We start from the raw sequence: 19,642 nt of genomic DNA on the forward strand, positions 1-19,642 counted from the left end.
GGTTAATCTGCACAGAGAAAGCCTATAATTGATAATATATGTTATGGGTCAGTGTTTTGCTGTAACTTCAGGCCTATTTATTATTCTACTTGGCAACAGTGTACTGTTAATGAAGAAAATACTGGTCTAAAAATTAGGAAACCTAAATTTAGGCTGCAGATCTCAATACTACTGCTAACCATTGGGTTACCTCCTCTATATAATGATTTCTTAGATTTTTACTTTATTTTTTGCCATTTCACTTCTACCCTCATAGTTTTCATATTCGGGACACACTATATACATGTATGAAATACATGTGTATTTTATAAAAAACATTTTAAACAAGGGCCATCCTTTTACATGGGAACTCCCTTTAGATCATAAGATTCAATGCCATTGGTGGGAAATGAGTGATGTAAGCAATTTAAGACAGGGATCCAGGACTCTGGAAAGTATACCTATATTTGTGTTCAGTAGCTGCCATTATGTTTATCATTTACCAAAGTCCTGATACACATGCATGCATGTATTTCACAACCTTCAAAGTCAGAAAATTCTGACAAATACCCATTGAAGACTTTTTTTTTAAGCGATTCTTCAGTTGAAACCAGTATCTTCTCACAAGCAAAATCTCAACATGTTACACACCATATCCATTACCTCTCCACTTGCCCAAGATATCTTTATTTTATTATAAATTAAAAGTTTGCAGACTTGAGTCTTTCCATCATTTCACTGAGATAGTTTCACAGCGGCTAAGGTATCAAGGCATGATGACAGGAGAGTTTGAATTCTACTTCCTGCAGTTCTGAGTAGTCTCAGGAAAATCACCCATCCTTTCTACACTCATTTCCTCTGTGAATGAAGAAACAAGTATTTATCTCATAGGATTGCTATAAGGGTTAAATAGGTAATATTTATAAATGTCAACTGCTGTACTTGAGCATTGAAGGTGGTGACCAATAGACAATGATTGTCATATTACTAAATTATCAACTGTTGATTTCTATTTGACTTCACCATAATTTCCTGGATTGCTGAAACTATATGCATTTTATGAAGTTATTTGCTCCAGTGTTTCAATAAGATGAGTGAATTATTTTCCTCTGTGAATTTAGAATGAATCAGAGCTAACTCTAAATTATAGTTGTGAGCTATAATTACTTCAATGGTTAAGACCATTTTGGCCTCTGGGAGTGAAAAGTTATATTTTACAGAGCATGTGAAAGACGTACTTGTGAATTCAACTCTGTCTTCTATTCATATCTGGGTTAAAATGAGCCATGGTGTTGAGCAGTTTCTTTGGAACATTACATAAACTTACTTGTTTTTGGCCTCGTAGCAGTTGGGAATGTGCAAACAGGCCTGAAAGGAACCAAACAGCAAATTCTTCACAAGCAGGAAACCTAATATTTACACATTAATCAACAGGGTGATGGGCACTAAGGTAGCTTATGACTAAGATTTCTTGTTCACCATGAATGGGAGCTAGCATCTTATAGGACTTAGTACTAATATGTTCAACAAGACTAGACCGAAGCCCAGTTGTGACATAGGCATTCTGGCAGCAGAAGCTCTCTGTTCTTCCCCTTCCATCTGCTCCAGTAGGGAGTGCCCACATATTCTCCTTGCCCCTCCAGGGGGGCATTCTCATTGCCCCACAAAAGGCAAAAATTTATTCTAGGAGGCAAAAAATATCTTAACTCTTTTTATGTATAAAGCATACATGTGGTATATCTGTGGTATTAAAATTTAATAGGGAATGATTAAGAAAGAGTCAAGAAGACCTACTGGGAGGCAATAATGAAAGAAAAGTTGAGAAACACTGCTCTAGATGAGGTTTCAAAGGACTCTAGAATCCTGTGGAGTGCAGATTTTACTGAATTGTTTCTAAATTTTTTCAGTATGGAATAACTTATGTCTAACTTAGTACTTATATGTGAAACCAGTATTTATGTCCTAATAAGTCGAATATGGTCATTTGTTGTACCTTTTACTCTTTTTGGTTATAAGAGGAAATAGAGTCTTGAGAACAAGATGTACTTGGTTTGAATTCCACCTCTCTCTCTTTGTTCTGTGACCCTTGACAAATCATTTACCCTCTTTAAGCTTCAGTTTCCTTGTCTTTAGTTTATTTGGGGGATCATAATGTTCACATTGAAGAATTCCAGTATCATAACAATTAATCAAAATAATGTACGTAAAACATTCTGTACATTACCTAATACATGATAAATGCATGCAAATTAGTAGCTTTAATTCTATGTGTTATGCCTTTTATGTCAATTACTATTTTCTAATGTTATTACAGAAAAAGATTCAAATTTGGGAGATAAAAGTGTTTCGTCCAGAAAATGTAGATGTCTCTATGAAAGAAATGTTAATACTACTTTTAAGCAAAAAAGTTATGTTTTTCCTTAAACAGTGACCACACCTATTGACATAAATCGAAAACATAATGAAATCTAAATTAAACTTTCTCTCTTTTTTTTTTTGCTAAGAAGCAATCTCACTTAATTAAACTTAACATCTGTAGATGCTAATGTAGTATATTAAATGTAGAATGATTAATTGTTCTGGCAGTTCTTTTGAAATATGTTCTTTTTAAATACTACCTTGGATTTACTCATTTGTAAAGTCATTGTTTTATTTTTCCCAGTAGCATGAGAGCTTAGTGTTATTTGAAATTCATGTCTACTTGTGATATCACTTTTGTTTAGAATGTTACCATTTCCTTTATCTGTATAGATGATATTTGCTCTTAGATATTTACCAACATGCATAGAAAAATTAATGAAAAGGAAATATTAAGAATCAGCCAGTATTTCATTCTTGAAAATTTGTGTGAAATTGGCTGCATTTTAGTATTGCTATAACTCTGTGGGAGATTTTATTTACTTGAAAGGAATAGTCACAATTTATATTCATATTCTTTCCCTCCCTCCCTCCTCCTCTATTTCTCCCTGCCCCCCCACCAACGATTGTTCTGCTTTTGTGGCTTTGTAATATACTATTAAAACTAACAGGCCAACCTTGTTCCCAAACTATTTTGCTTTCTTTGTAAGATTAAGATTCACCTCTACAGATGAAAATCTAGTGGAGAAGGTGGAGTGCTTTTGTTGAAAGGATTGTGATCTGGCAAAATAGAATAAATGAGCAACTCTAAAATTCGTGATATATTCCTCCCTGCCTTTTCAACTTATCTTTTTTTTTTTTAAAGATAATTTATCTCAACAACAATGTTTCTACTTTTCTGTGATAGAAGTTTTTAAATAATAAATAGTGTAATGTTTTCCATTCCAGACTCTGGCTTTGTAACTTTTGGCTTTGAGAGCAGAAAATAAAAGTTTGAGGAGCAGAGTTAAAAGAATACAATAGGTAGAGAACATGTTTATCCAGCAGAAGTAATCCACAAGTAGTGGAATTCAGAAAGCACCAATGATACAATTAATTAAGACTCTTTCTAGCTTTCCAGGGAACTGAGAGACAAAGATCACATTTCAAAGCATATGAGAAATCAAAGAGCCTCATTTGGAATAAAATATATTGGCTTAGATTCTGTCACCATATGCTTTAAAAATCATATTCCAAGAGGATTTTGGAAGAAGTTTTGACTTTAAAAAATCATTAGGTTGCCAAGTTGGATTAAGACTATGTATATGCTAAATGACACCCTGAAAGTTCTGTATTCTCTAATTCACATAGCATTCTCTCAAGTCCACTTACTGCTTTCCCAGTGAAGAATCAGAGAGTTTTCAAGATGGTAGGAGACATACACTTCAGCAAAACTGTTGAGAATTATAAGATATCCCCTTTGAGGACTGACCAGTCGAAATCAGAAAGTGTCATCACTAGGAGGTTAGAATAATCTTCATATACTTGGAACCACAGCATCATGAGGAATTAATATGGTATTTTCAATCATCCCTATTTATTTCGGTTAAGACAAAGTGATTTAACCAAGATGTCTCATATAAGAAAGTTAGAATTAGAACCCAATGCAGTATTTCCTTCAACTCATTCCTGGTGTGCTTTCTTCTCTTCCAGGTAAGGTGGGCAAGACCCCTGGCCCAGGTGATAGGATTCTGTCTACCTGTGCTAGAAGGTCATGTAATGTCCCCTACTACATCCCTTAATATTTGCATCTCTAAGTCATCGAATAAAAGTTCTTCCTCTGTAGACTACCAGAAAATTACTGGAACAAGATTCACGACCTTTCTCTGATAAAACCTTTTTTACCTCCTCTCACTCACATGCATTTCTCTTTCTTTCTATGGAAATATTTCAAAGTAATTTGGAAAATGATTGACAATTATATTTTATCCCTTTAGAAAAATTAAAGTGGCCTTGACTGACGTGGGGAAGGCACTGGCTGGGCTGGACTTGTTCGCTAACTGGGGTATTGCTGAAACGAGAAAATGCTTGCCACTGTTGGCCACTTATTGTCTTTGTCTTTTGCTTCTTTACCACTCTGTTGAGGTTTTTAGGGTACTTTCATGTGATTGGAGGAAATAGAGATGGTTTGGTTTGATAATTGACTTCTGCCTAATATTTGGTTCTAAGTCTCATAAAGTAAGAAGGACCCGACAATATTCTGCGGTGTATCAATCAGAGAGCTCTGACTGAGCACAGAAAGTATAATCAGCTGGGATTTTCAAAGAGAATTTAATGGAGGACCTGTTCACAGAGGTGTAGTAAGGCTTAGGGGAATCAACAGTAGATGTCAAGTTTCTAATTGACCAACCAAAAGCTCCTCCATTCCTGAAGGAGAAGAGGAGGTCATGGAGATCATCTAAGTTTAATGACAACTGAAATTAGAGACCAAAGGGGAGACTCCTCATCAGAAGCCATTATCATAGAAAGACACAACTGCCAGATTGCAGGCAAGGAGGGAAACCAAAAGAAATTTTCCAACTGCTCTCTTCTTACACAGAAAGGGCAAAAAGTAGAGAATGGATTTGAGAGCAGAGAGCAACTAGCATATGTGGTCCCCTGAACTCATTTCCATACATCTTCTCCGTCTAATATTTGATTTGACCAATAATTGACGGAAGTGTTTTTTTAGTATATCATATTCTTATATGCTTTCTTTATTGTTCTAGACATTGATTGGCTTTTAAAATTTTATATTAAATCAGGATTTTTAATGCAAATATGAATTGTTCTGCAGCGATAGTGCACAGGGTCTAATGAGAGACTGATATCTGTTTGCTCCTAAAAAAAAAAAAAATGCTTTTTCATTTTTGACCATGTTTTTTTATGGTCTGCTGACATCCTGTGACATCAGCTGGCATGTGTCACAGTTGTCCATGTTTACAATAGCTCTACTTTCTAGTTCTGAGTTCAACTATTTTCTTTCCTGTATGCAATAGGAAACAGATAATCACTTTTTATTGACTGTCTATTATGCTCAGTAAAGCCCCTGAGAATATCAAGGCAAGCAAAGCAGAAAGGGCTCCCACTCTTATGGAGTTTATGTCTCAATTTTTTTTTCCTAAAGTAAATCTTTGAAACCTCAAAGACTCTCTAAAGAATCTTTAATTTTCCAATGTTTTTTTAGGGGTTGAGGGGAGGCACATTTTCTGATGCTTTGCTGAATTCTGAACTGTTGAGGTTACCAAATAATCTGAGGTACTTATGGTGCTATGTTGAGTATCATTGTTCATTCATTCAAAAAATAATATCTGAGCATCTGCTATATGCTAGTATATATAGCAATTGAGAAATTAATAAAATGTCTTTGTCTTCAGGGTACTGTTCTTCTAGTTACTGGGAAGCAGATAAACAAATAACTACAATGGCAGGTTGTCAAAGGCTATGGGACCAGCAAATGATTCTGTTGTTTTGGATGAGGGTGACTATGAGAGTTGCAGTAATAACCATAACACCCAATTTCCTGACTGCTCAGGCAAGCAGTTTAAAGCTTCACTGTTAACAATGTGTGCTTTTATTTAATGGGAGTCCCGTAAGTACTCACTTGTAAAAGCAATATTTCCCAGAATCCATTGGCACAAACTGTTCAACTCTTGAAACATACACGAAACAGTTCCAAGCACAGTGTTAATGCTGTTTTGGGATAAACCTCGTGACTCTAAATTAGGGTACTCATTATAAACTATGATTTTAGAGATCATTGAACATGTACTTTATACTAGTAGTGTAGACCTGTACTCCGGAAAATAATCATTGAACCTGTGAAAAATGAAAGCACATAATCATGGAAAATTTTTCTAATAGTGGTTGGTGTTATTTATGTATCTTAACAGTTGTAACTGTGGATTCTGTAACTACTTAAGAGGTCATTGCCCTTGTCATGTTTGCAAATCTACACCTAAAATGCTTTATCTGGGCCACTGTTAGGACATTCTCTTACATGCTGAAAGGAAGCTCAACAATCCTATTTTAAATCTAAGACTAGAATATTTCCCTTGGCTATACAGTTTTGGCATGCCCAATGAGACACTGTTTTTCTAAACAATAGAAAGACTCCTATAGAATGTATTTTTCATTTCTTCCAGACTACCTTGTTCATTCGTTCTCTCTCTCACGCTCTCTCTTTCTCTCCTTCCTTCCTTCCTTCTTTCCTTCCTTCCTTCCTTCCTTCCTTCCTTCCTTCCTTCCTTCCTTCCTTCCTTCCTTCCTTCCTTCCTTCTTTTTTCTTTTTCTTTCCTTTTTTCTTTTTTAGAAGAAATTCCCTGATAAAGAAAAGGGAAGATAATATTAGCCACTTTCCATGAGGATGACATTCTTTTTTAAGTTCAAGTCAGTATTCACAGAGATGGGGTTCACACCTTAGTGCCCACTTTAACACTAGCCCATATACCTGGTACATGCTAATGGGTTAGCATTCGAAGACCTAGGAGACCTCTACAGAGCAATATTCATATCGTCCTTTATGAACATATAGATCATATTTGGAGTTCTCATAAAAAAATCTTAGTCTTAGGGACTGTCTTACTGAGATTTTGTTTTTGTGTTTGTTTATTTGTGGTGAAAGAGGTTTAATGATTTATGTGCTATATAATACAATGTGTCTATGAGGCCGGAAAAGAATATAAATTCATTTTTATACTGTATGTTGGCTATATTTTAAAATAATATACTTGATGTACTTTTCTTTAGCCTCCAGATACATTTTTAGGTGAAATACCTCCAAATATAAAGCAATATGTTCAAATATTAATCTAAAGGACAACAAATGTATTATTTCTGTGTTTCTAGACTTTTTGAACACTGGTAGTAAACGCATTACTTTGCATTTAGAAGTCCTTCACCTGAAAACACATTATTGAACATATTGTTTCAAAATGTAACTTACTATTTAAAAATAAGTTTATCCCTACAAATATCAAGTAGTACATCTAATAAGTTTTTTCCATATTAGTTACCTAACTTTGCAGACAACTTGTATAAATTTGACCCTTTTGACAAATTTTCCTCAAATAGTAAGTAAAAAGTCTTGGGAAAAAACATGTACTCTGAAAATATTAAAGTCAGAATTATTCAAATGAGTCTGTGTCTCTCTTTTGTATTATGCAATTAAATTAATGTATATCTTCGTGTTTTCATCCTTGAATAATACCCATGGCAAAGGTGAAGCAATAGGCATTATTTCTAAATGTTTGCCTTTATGTTGCTGAAGATAACTATTGTGCTGCTCCTTTGCCTTAATCATTCTCATCTTGTATCAGGGTATGACTGTATCAATTGTCTAGTGGATTTAATGCCTCTTAGCTGTCTAGTAAGACAGGGAACGGTTTAGCTATCAGTCAGCCAAGTCTTGTGCTGTGACACATTGATTCAAAGAAAATTCATAATGTTATATAGATAACCACAAAAGACTTTTGTGTTTTGGTTTCTCACCTCCCTACCTTATCTATTTGCTTTTCTTCTACTTCCGATAAAGACAATTATCCACTGTGTATGGAATAAATGTGTGTTACTGAAATAGCCAAATGACCAAAAAAGCACTGTACCACTCTCAAAATCACACCTTGTTACAGGCTTCTTCTTTCAATAATAAAACCCCACAGCCTACGCACCCACCTCAAGCATGAGGATACCATGTCATCCTTTCAGCATTTAGCAATATCTATTATTGCCCCTGAATATATAAACCCTATTTATGTATGAGTTACTGGCTCATGAATTTATTCAACAATATGTAATTATTGCCTACTGTGTACCAGGCTCTGTGTTAAGCACTGGGTCTCCAGTGGTATTTCTTTTCTCTTAGCCTAGTAAGTAAAAGAGAAGAATACTAGTATTGAAAATGCAAATAGATGTTATAATTAGAATTACATTTTAAAATTGTATTTTGTATTTGCTTTATTAAGCTTAACATTAATTTTTAAATTAATGTACTAAGTAAAAGAGAACAAAAACATAAAAACAAAACACACACATACAAACATACATATACATGTTTGCATGCATGTAAGTGCTAGCATATGAAATTTTATGTACCTTGATATTTTTACTTAGTACCATATCTGGTCTATCTTTTAGTTTTCCCATAGGAGAATTTATATATTTATCTAATTCTTTGTAAAAAGATATTTAAATTTTTTTTTACATCAAACTTACAAAAAACTTGCTAAGTTTTCTTAGTACTAAGAATTTTTTTCCTAAGTGAGTTACCCTATTACACTGAAATATCTTAGTATTTATTTTCTATAAACAAGTCAGTCTCCTACACAATTAAAAGATTATCATAAGAATTGGGAAATTGACATAGATCTAGGTCTATTCCTACATTTCCTCCTCACACATCATTCAGGTTTTAGCAGTTTTCCTAATAATGTGCTTTATAGTTAAAGGAATCATTTAAAAATTGTTCAGTTCATTTAGTTACTGTCTATTTAGTCTCCTATACTTGAAATAGTTCCTCAGTGTTTTGTTTTTCTTTTTTATTTTTATGATCTTGACTCTTGAACATCTCAGGCCAATTTTAATTATCTGATCTTTTCTCTTGATTAACTCCAGCTTATGAATCTTGGGCAGGAATGTCATGGAATTGATGCTGTCTTCTCATTATATCCTATTAGATTTTAAGTGATTTTAATTTCTCTCCTTAGTTATGATACTTGCTTTGATCTCTTGATAAAGTTGGTATTTGCCTGGATTTTCTACCATAGAGTTACTCTGCTCTTTCTCCTTTGTAATTAATTAATAAACATTTTGTAGGGAGGTACTTCGAAACTATAAAAATATCCTATTCCCAATCACACTTTTCATTTATTTGTTTCTATCCATGTGGATAATGATTTCCTGTTTTATTCAATAAGTTGTAATCTCTTACAGCCATCATTTATTTTGATGCACAAATTTTTCCAGAGTAGCACTGGAACTCTTTCATGGTGACTTTGTATTTGTTTGACTTAGGAGACCTGTCATTTTTTGGACAACTCCTTGCTCTTTGGCACAGTAAGATATTTCAGGCTCAACTTGAACTTTCCTTACCCCAGCCCTTACTGCAGCCCTTTCTTCATGGAGTCCTGATTCTTTTTTGGTAGAGAATGGTATTTAGAAACAAAGATCTGGGTACTAGATGTCTTCATTGCCTTTGGGGATGTTGATGCTAACAAGCCATCTCAGTGGTCAGTGCCAAGGAGTGTATGTATGTATGTGTGTGTGTGTGTGTGTGTGTGTGTGTGTACACACACACATATACATGTGTATATATATATACATGTATGTATGTGTATATATACATACATACATGTATATATGCATATATACATGTACATGCATATGCACAAACATATACACATATACATTTATTTCTATATCTCCCTTTTCCTATTTGTAACTCTCTTTTCCAACAGTGAGAAATTGGCTCTCGTTCTCCTTAATATATTTATATATTTGATCAATTCTTTTGTAACCGATCCCCCGTTGCTGCTACCCCCTTTCCTCACTCCACCTGGGCTCTGACACACCACAGGGGCCTACCAACAACCCCCCTGCCAGTCTGACTCCCTCTGTGGAAGTCCATCTCACACCATCCATTCCCTAGAAGTCCATTTGAAGGCTGAACCCCACGCCCAAGTGTACATACCCTCCTCACCCCATTCAGGCTGCAACACTTGGTACTGGGCTACTCCTGTGTGGGGACACCTTTATTACCTTACTGGGGCCCTGACTCCCCATGCTAAACAATCCTCTGCCACAGAAATTTTCCTCACTTGCTTTGATACCCTGTTCTGAGTCACCAAGTTTCTCCCACCCTCACTCTGATGCAGACTGTACCATGCTCTGCCACATCATAAAAAATTTATTTAAGAAAGTGAATGAAATTTTAAAAATCATTATCTGCCAATATTTTATTTTGAATAACTATAGAGGAAGAATAAAAATATATTCATTCATTATTTTAATTACTATAATACCTTAGACCACTTCACCTCTCTTTTTGAAGTCTTTCCCTACCTCCCTCCTCCCCCAGCTGTGATTAATGATACTGTTACCACGTGTTTTGACTTTTAATATAAGTAGTCCTTACTTATGAGCTTTATATGAACCCTCTGTATACCTGAACATTCCTATTTTACTCTTCACCATCTCTGGGATCTCCTCGGACACACACCTGCTCTTTTTTATCTCTAGGATAGTGCTACTGAAGGAAAATCTCACTTTAATACCACATCCACTAAAGCAGGAGGTTGTAGTTCTCTGATTACCTCTTGCTGATTTAGAGCTCAAAGATCTCCTGGGTCTGACTCAAGACTTAAAAATACAGTACGCAGGCCAGGGGCCAGGGTTGCTTGAGATAGCTCTGAGTAGCTCTGGTCTGAGAGCTTCAGGTTGGACATAGCTTGACTTGGCTTCAAAATTAAAAAAGATTTAGGAACCTGAATAGACTTTCTCCAATGAAGGTATACTGCAGGCCAACAGGTACATGATAAAATATTCAACATCACTAGTCATTAGGGAAATGTACGTTAGAACGTCATGGATGTTAGAGGGGCCACCATCAAAAAGATGAAATAGCAAAAGCTGGCATGGATGTAGAGAAAAGGGAACCTTTGTGCACTGTTGATGGGATTTCAAATTGGTATAGCCATTAAAAAAAAAATAGACGGTATTGAGGACTCTCAAAAAATTAAAAATAGAACTACCGTATGATTCAGCAATTGCACTTCTGGGAATATATCCAAAAGAAACAAAAACACTAACTAGAAAAGATATTGGCACCCTCATGTTCATAACAGCATTATTTTACAATAACCAAGACATGGAAACAACCTAAGTGTTCACTGATGGATTAATAGATAAAAAAAGTTGTGATATATATATATATATATATAATAAAATATAATTCAGCCATAATAAATGAGGAAGTCCTACCATTTATAAAAACATTCATGTACCTCAAAGTCTTTATCCTAAGTGAAATAAGTCAGAGAAATTATCTCACTGATATGTAGAATCTAAGGAAAAAGACACCAAACTCACAAAGAAAGATCAGACTCATAGTTACGGGAGGCACAGGATGGGGAGAAGGGGCATTGGAGAAAGGTGGTCGAAAGGTGCAAACTTCCAGTTATAAGATAAATATATGCAAGGGACATAATGTACAACATGGTGATTATACCTGACACTGCTGTATGGAATAACGGGAAGTTATTAAGAGGATCAATCCTAAGAGTTCTCATCACAAGGAGAAATTTTTTTTCTTTTTCCTTTGATTCTTTTCTTTTTATTCTATCTATAAGAGAAAATGAATGTTAGCTGAACCTATTATGACATAAGTCAAATGATCATGCCGTACACCTTAAACTTATACAGTGATGTATCTATGTCAACTATTTCTCAATAAAACTGGGGGAAAAAAACTAACAGCATTTACAAATGGAAATATACTTGAGTTATTTTACAAATGCATTTGATAAGAAAAAAGTGATATGAAGTTATCTGGGAAGAGACCAATAAATATATATTCTAAGAAATGAGAAAACAAAGATGTTTTCGGACACAAAAATAACTAAAATAAAGGGTTGTTAGGGCTCGGGGAACTTGAGTATTCTAGGCTCTTACCGGGACAACCTCACCCACATTAGGTTTTCTTAGTCTCTTTTGTGCTGACTAGGGAACTTAGTTTTCTCTGGGGAAGGGTATAGCCTATAGTATTAGCTCACAGATGTTTAGTGTCTATTCTCATATAGATAAAATGTGATATGGGAAGTTTGTGTTTCTGGACTCTAGGATGATTTTGTGTCAGCCTGACCTGGAGGGCAGGCAGTCTGTGTCTAAAAGTCAAAGCTGGAACATCTGACACTGATAACAAAAAACAAACAAAAAGTTTGTATACAATTTTAATCTCTAAAAGATTTCTACTTCTAGATATAGATTACAGCTTTGCGTATATCTATGGTTACATATTAAATAGTATGGTAAACAGTATATCCATTACGTAATAGCTCTTTGAAATCTCTCCACAAAGGAAGACATCTCTAGCCATTCTAAATAAACTCAATACCATGTGCCTACTAATCCTTTTTTCTTAAGCCAAGCAAGCTGTAGATGTATTAGAGAAGGATAGTACACTTTCAAGATGCTGAAAGTGGGCAAGCTTGGAGAAGAGCAGCTGTCCCAAAGATGGGTGGAATTAGGTAACTTATTACACATGAAATGAAAGTGAGGAATTTCCAAAGCTTCAAGGTGGCAGTATAGGTGTTCCTAGGTAGGTCCTAGTAGATCACTCCTTCCAGACAGGAGAAAGCATTTTTGTCCTTATTTGGCTCTCAGGACTCTCATGATGACATAGGGTGGAGATTTTCTTAGGCTGCCATGCTAACAGTATTATAATCAGCCAAAGGTCACCTGAAATGGTGAGATGGCAACCCAGGTTTCCTGCCAGCCTCCGGGATCTAGTTCAAGGTGGTCTGGTGCTGGCATTTTCTTATTGACTGATTGAACCTCCTCCTTTCTTTCTCCCCTCCTATCCTCCAAAGCCCTATTCTTCTCACTTACTGTAACATCCCTTGACTCAAGAAACCTGAGCCCTTATCAACTTACAAGGGATTTGGACAAAGGTCCGTGTTCTGAAGCTGCTTCCTCCTGACTAGAGCTGTTATCCTATCTATGGCACAAGACTTCTCTGCTCTTCTATTATTGTGCGGAGGGGCTTTGGCAGGTTTAGGGAGTAGTGAAAGGGGTAGCCACAAGAGGATAAAAGGACCAGACCACTTGGTCAAGTGGCCACTGTTGTGATTTGTTATCTCCAGAAGAATTGGGTTGGAATCCTTGGTGGATGACCATCTGGAGGTGAAACTTCTGTATTCTAGAAGATACAAACTTGACGAGATTAAACAAGCAAGGGTTGAAGATGAGGAAGAAAAATAGCATAAGTAAGGGCCAAGGAGCTGGAGGAACCAACTCATAGAAGGAAAGGCAGCTTTGGAGGCTGACCAGATGTGCTTGGCTTGAGAGGCGTTTCTTTCTGAAGGCATATAACCCTTTTGCCTGTTGGTATAGTTTTGCTATATTTTTCCCTATTTGCCCACTATTGTTTATGTAAGTACAACAATTCTTATTAATGACTGCACAGACCCCACCTTGTTTGGCTAGGAGGTTAGGTTGTAAATAGACAGAGTAATTAAGGTAGCAGCTAATGGTCAAGCTGTAACGAGAGGCCTTTGGGGTTCTAAGAGGAATAGCTTTAGTCTGGTGGGGCCCAGCAGGGGCTAATGGTGGCAGATTCAGCAATTAATGAGGTTTTCTCCTCATGCTAAGACATATGGGAGGTTAACTAGAGTGTTTCCCCCCCATTCTCCAGGCAATATGGGGAGGGAAAAAAGAACATTATGGAAAAGAATAAAAAAAGGAACTAAAATTATGGTAACTGCTGAGTGTGATCATAAATGAAACAGTGATTTATGGGACTTCTAGGTAGAGCACTAGTGAAGAGGATGACCAGGGCTAGAATAAGGAAAGCAAACAGGTTTTGGGAGTCTGGGTGTAAGAGGAAACAAGAATGCATCTTAGAGCCCAGTACAGAAAACCAGCTGAAGTCCCCTGGCACCTGTGTTAAGACTGAGTAGAGATTGGAGACTAGTGGGTGGGTAGGTAGGTATAATAATCTCATTGGTAATTCTTAAGGCCTAGACTGGATGGTATTCTCCATTGGGCTTTAAAGCTGGGAAGATGAGGATATTAAAAGGGATTAATAGGATACTAAAAGTCCGCGAGTTATATATTTTTATATTAGAAGTTGGAGTCCCTTGCAGGCTTCAACCTTGATGGAATACTGTCTATTTTGGGGACAGGACAGGGATAGGAAAGGGGATCTTTTAGATGGATCTTAATGGGATCTACCTTAGGGGCTCTTTCTGGGATTCCCTGATCTCAGACCTCAGGATTAACACTATTTAATATGTCCTTGGATGTTCCTGAGGGGGCTTCTTGAGTAGGAGGTATTAGGAGGGCTAGGAATGAACCCCGGGATTCTGCAAGGCCTAATGTAACCCCTAAAGCCAAGACTAGGTTTCTTCTCAGCAATAAAGTGGGACATTTGGACATAATCAAGAATTTATGAGTCACTAGATGATTTTGCCATTAACAAAAGACAGGCTGAGTAAAAGCCCAGAACCTAGAGATTCCATCTAGTCCTATAACCCAGCAAGGAAATAGGTCCAGAGTGAGCGGTCAAGACAGGCTTACTTGCCACATCAAGGGTCACTGACAGTTCCTCCCTTGTGATGATTATGGTCTTCTTGGGAGCCACCGAGAACCTTGGGCCCCATCAGTAGATCATAGTCATCTGTGAGGAAGGAGTTGGTCCCTGCCCACTTCGGAACAGAAGACAATCCCTCCTTCAGCACCCTTTTTGTTTGCACAAGGGGCATGGCTGTTTTGGAGGATTAAGGCATGTCTTGCTCCAGTGGCTTGGGCTTCCACAGCCAAAGCAACAACATGCCTTGAAATCTTTTTATCTGTGACATTTAAACTAGGAGCATGTTTTGTAATGTGCTTGAAGATTATGATTTTAATTCTAAATATTGACATATATTTCATTATATCTAATACAGTGCCAAACCCATGAGCTCAAAAGTCTTAGGGTATCACAAGGACCAAGTCTGGGAGATGTATTTTTGTGTCCTGCGCTGAGGGCTCAGATTGTCAGTAGGAGTTTATCCATTCATTTATTTAGTGGATATTTATTGAGCACCTCTTGTGCTCAACATACTGTTAAGTATGAGACAAAATACAGACTTGAATATGACTGTTGGTTTATGTTTTTTAAAAAACACTCTGGCAGTATTGTGGAGGATGGAACACAGGAGGGGGAGACAAAGGCATGGAAACATTGCAGTATTCAGGGGAAGATGCTGACATGAGGCTAAATTAGTGGGACGAAACAGAAGGAATAGATTAGACCCAATGTGGTTTTTAAACCTACAAGGGTTATGATCCCTTTAATAACCAAGTGAAAACTTTTGATCTTCACAGATAGGTAAATGCACATGGGCATGTATGAAAGTACAGTTACATAAGACCCATGTGGATCCCTTCAGGAAGGTGGGGCACAAGTCTAAGGCCCTAAAATTCGTCCCTTGAATTTATAAACTAAGGTACAGTTACAAACAAATTATCTTTCACTAAAAAATAAATAACTGGTGGACATTATCAAGGTCACAGAAATGAAATTGTAAATGTACCTCCGTCTGTATAAAGAGATTCAGAGAGGCATGTTCTCTTTCAGTTATTTTACTTCTAGAAAAATATAACTAACTTCATGGGGAAGATCGAAGAAGAGCAATTAAAAGTGTGTGAGTTGACATCAAATTGGCAATAGCTACATTGATTAAAAAGATCAAAATGTCATTTTTTTCATGCTAGAGAAACAAAGGAATGTGATTGAAGACTAGAAAATTTCGTTACCTATGAATAGGATCAAACATACTTATTCATCAAATTCCTGAAAAGGACCACAAAAGAAAACCTTTGGGGTTCTAAAGAGTAAAAAATATATATATAATAAATAAAAAGAAGCACTTTTTCTGCAGTAGTCGCATTATTTAAATCACTGCCACAGTAATGGTACAAATGTCTAAAATAAAAAAGATTCAGACAGTTTAGGAAAGTTCATACTTAATAGAGTTATAATAAAAGTTAAGGGAAAATATATTTTTTGAAGAATGAAATGTATTCATAATTTTTAAACTAGAAATTAGAGAATTTTTAGATCAAATAACCTGTGAGTTTGACCTAAAGTGGTGGCCATCATACCATTTTGTTCACAAAAAAAAAAAAAAAAACCTAAAATATTTAAATTCTAATCAAGCTAACATTAAAATGTTGTTTAAGAATTTTTCTACTTCTATTTTTTTTCTCAGTTTACCATTTATAATACCAAATAGGACCTTCTGAGTGTATTTGGTCCCTACCACTGCTCACCCTAAGCTGTTTCAGACAGGTGGTTGTCTATACTTCCAACATCTCTCTAGTAGTATCATCTCCCCACTTAGCAATTTGATGATCTTTTTTTTTTTTTTTCAAATTTAACCTCATATCTCTAACCGTACTTTTTATTCTGATCAATTTTAAACCACATCAAACTGTAAAAATAATACATGGGACACCCATATACACCCTTCACCTAACTTTACTAAGTATTAATTTTTCCACACTTGCATTAGCTCTCTTATTCTCTAAAGTATATTGAATATTGATTTGTTTCATATATTTATGTTCATACATTGATGTAGCATTAGTGTACATATATGTGTATATACTCATGCTGAAGCATTTGAGAATTATTACAGAAATTGAGACACTTCACCCCTAAATGCTTCAGCATGGATATTCTAAGAACCAGAACACTCTCTGCAAAGTGCTAGGGAGTACTGATAGAGCAGTATTGATAGAGTACTATTACATAACAAACAGTCTACTTATATATCCCCATTGTCTCAATAATATAATTATAATCATTTTCTTCTTTTTTCAATCTGGGATCCAAGCCAAGATTATAAATTCTGTTAGTTGTCTTCTCTCTTTAGTCTTCTTTAAACTAAACCGGTCTTCAGCTTTTTTTGATGGTATTGCTGTTCTACATAATGTTGATATGTTTGAAAAGTTTAGTTTGGTTGTTTTGCACAATGTCCTTTATTTTGGATTAGTTTGACTGTCTCCTCATGATCAAATTCAGGTTAAGCATTTTTGGCATGGAATCTGCATAAGTAATGCTGTGTCCTTCCCAATGTCCTTCTCAAGAGATGTAGGAACCAATGTATTCTGATACTGGTGATGTTAAGGTAAAGGTAGTGTCAGCATGATTTTTGCCTTTTTAATTCAAATATAATCTGCATATGGATAGGGTAGTGATACTTTGAGATTGTGTGATTATTCTATTACCCGATTTTTTTTTTTTTTTTTTTACCTACTGGCTTTAGTAGCCATCGATGATTATCACTTGACTTGGTTATGATTACTATGTGGTTATAAAATTCTGTTTTTCTATTTCTATGATACTTTTACATTTATTAGTTGCTTTGCTCTGCTTTTCCTTCTCCTCCCTCTCTCCTTAATTTTTCTTTAGTATCACTATGTACTTATGAATACACTTTCGATTCAATATTATTATAACCTATTCTCATTATCTATTTAGTGCTCAAATTGTGCCACATTTGACCAGCGGGAGTCTTTCAGAGTTGACTTCTGTTTCTTTTTGATGTGTCCTCGTCAGTCTGCGCATATTCTTTGTGACACATCCAGATACTTAAGGTTTAACCTGTGCTTTTCTTTCCCAAGAGGTCTAGTTCTAAAAGCCAGACGTGGACTTAAGGTTGCTCTTTGCTACTGGAATGTCATCACTTCTAGGCCTTTTTAGTGGATAATAGACTACACGTACACATCTACATCTACACACACCTACACCTCTATCTACATAGTTCTCTTATACCTACATTGTATAATACTGCTATGCTGCTAACATCATTTTCATTCCAGCATCATTCTCTCATTCCTCTATTCTATATTCGTATTTATCTGCTCTTAAATGAGAATCCTTATACCACACAGTATCAATATATTTACTTATTTCTTCAGTCTTACAGTGCACAACAAATAGTTTCAGATATGCTATACCAGCACCACTACCAAAAACAAAATTATTGAGTCAAGTTCAAGATTTCCTATAATTCTTTTTATCCCTAGTATATATGTCTCTCTATATATAGTCAGAATATTTGTTAAAAAAAAATAGCTTATATGTGTATTAATTCTTTTTTTTTTCTTATCAGCTTGATATAGGTTTAGGTTTACTTTTTTAAAACAATATACTCGACTTAAGAATTTATTTTCCAATGTCATTGATTTAATCTATTTTTGAATATGCAAAACTGCTGTTTTTAAACACTAAGAAATCTAAATGTTACATTACTAACTATATGCAATATCTAGTGTGATCATCATATTTAAAATCTGTTTAAAAATTCAGAGGGAAAGCATAAATATTTTTCCTCCCTGTACTAATAGAGTTTTAAATTTGTATTACTACTCCGACTTCAGGATCAAGAGGTTTTTCAAGCATACTAATACTGCAAGGCAGTATAAAGCAGAAGTAAATTGTTTCTGGAATTTGATTGCCTGAGGGAAAATCCTGGTCCCCAGTCTACCTCATGCTTACAGGTTGTGACCAGGGCCAGTTTATTATCTTTTCACTGTCTTGTCCACCTCATGTGTGAAATCAGCATACTGCAAAGCTTAATATAAGACACTTCGCTCAGTGCCTGATGAATAGTAATTGCAAAATGCATATTACTAATTTTTGGTGGTGCAGATGTTGATGCTGGTGTTAAATTTGTAACAGTACATTCTGGATATTCAGTTCCTAATACTACATTCAAAGGCTTATTTTCTTAGCAACAGTTTTTTGTCGATTTTGTTGTTTTTTGTTTTCACATATATATTTTTTTTCTCTCAGTACTTTGGATACACAGGGGAAAGTTACAGCTTAGCTAGAAATCCTGGCATTGGGAATGACCTTGTCCTTATTTTGAAGTGTCTGAAAAATAAAAATTCCTCTTGCAAAACTCTGGTCAATTGCTGCTGCTGGTCCCAGGGCAGGCTGTCCGTTGGGATACTGAGCATTACTGCTGCTGTAATCGTCAAAGCATCTGCTAGAGATCCCCAGGCTGAAAGGTAGGTAGGAAAGTCTGCATTATATTTAATAAAAGCTCTGGAAATTTTCCTCAAATGCTTGCTGGCAACTCCCAGTCTCGACAGGCACAGCATACTGTAACTAATAGTACATTGTTCCTATTCTTGCTGGTGAGTATGCTGTAGTACTAACCAAAATAACAGCTATAACTCATTTGCTAAGACTTTGTTATGTTTTCACTTATAATACTCTTGGGTTACTGCCAAGAGAGTGGCTAGATATATTTATACAGAAATCCTGTATTTGTAAAATACAAACAGCTTCTTATTAACTGCAGACTCATATAAACTATTGATTCCACCAGTGAAGAGCTCGGATAAGAAAAAAATTACATCTGACACTATTACTCTTTTATTATAAATAGGGATTGCTTTCAAGACAGTGCAAAAGTATGATACTTCTGCATTCACGTAGAGGTTTTAGTGAAGAATATGTGATGAGCATGAAAAGCACAGGCTTTTGTCTGTGTGTACTGGGGTCACCTGAGGATGG

The 19,642-nt window shown here is 35.7% G+C and overlaps 1 protein-coding gene across 7 annotated transcripts in view; it reads left to right on the top strand.

The window, feature by feature from the left end:
- Window positions 1-19,642, top strand: part of ZNF385B (zinc finger protein 385B) — a 351,566-nt gene that overhangs the window by 186,299 nt on the left and 145,625 nt on the right. Inside the window, exon 1 of one of the 7 annotated variants that reach the window (XM_036238030.1) lies at window positions 18,379-19,131. The exons of the other annotated variants lie outside the window; for them this stretch is intronic. The gene's annotated coding sequence lies outside the window, so the exon portion shown is untranslated. Of the gene's footprint in view, window positions 1-18,378; window positions 19,132-19,642 lie in introns of those variants that run through there. 7 annotated transcript variants of the gene reach the window in all.

The sequence above is a fragment of the Rousettus aegyptiacus genome, unplaced genomic scaffold (assembly GCF_014176215.1).
Source record: "Rousettus aegyptiacus isolate mRouAeg1 unplaced genomic scaffold, mRouAeg1.p scaffold_m13_p_2, whole genome shotgun sequence".
Taxonomy (NCBI): domain Eukaryota; kingdom Metazoa; phylum Chordata; class Mammalia; order Chiroptera; family Pteropodidae; genus Rousettus; species Rousettus aegyptiacus.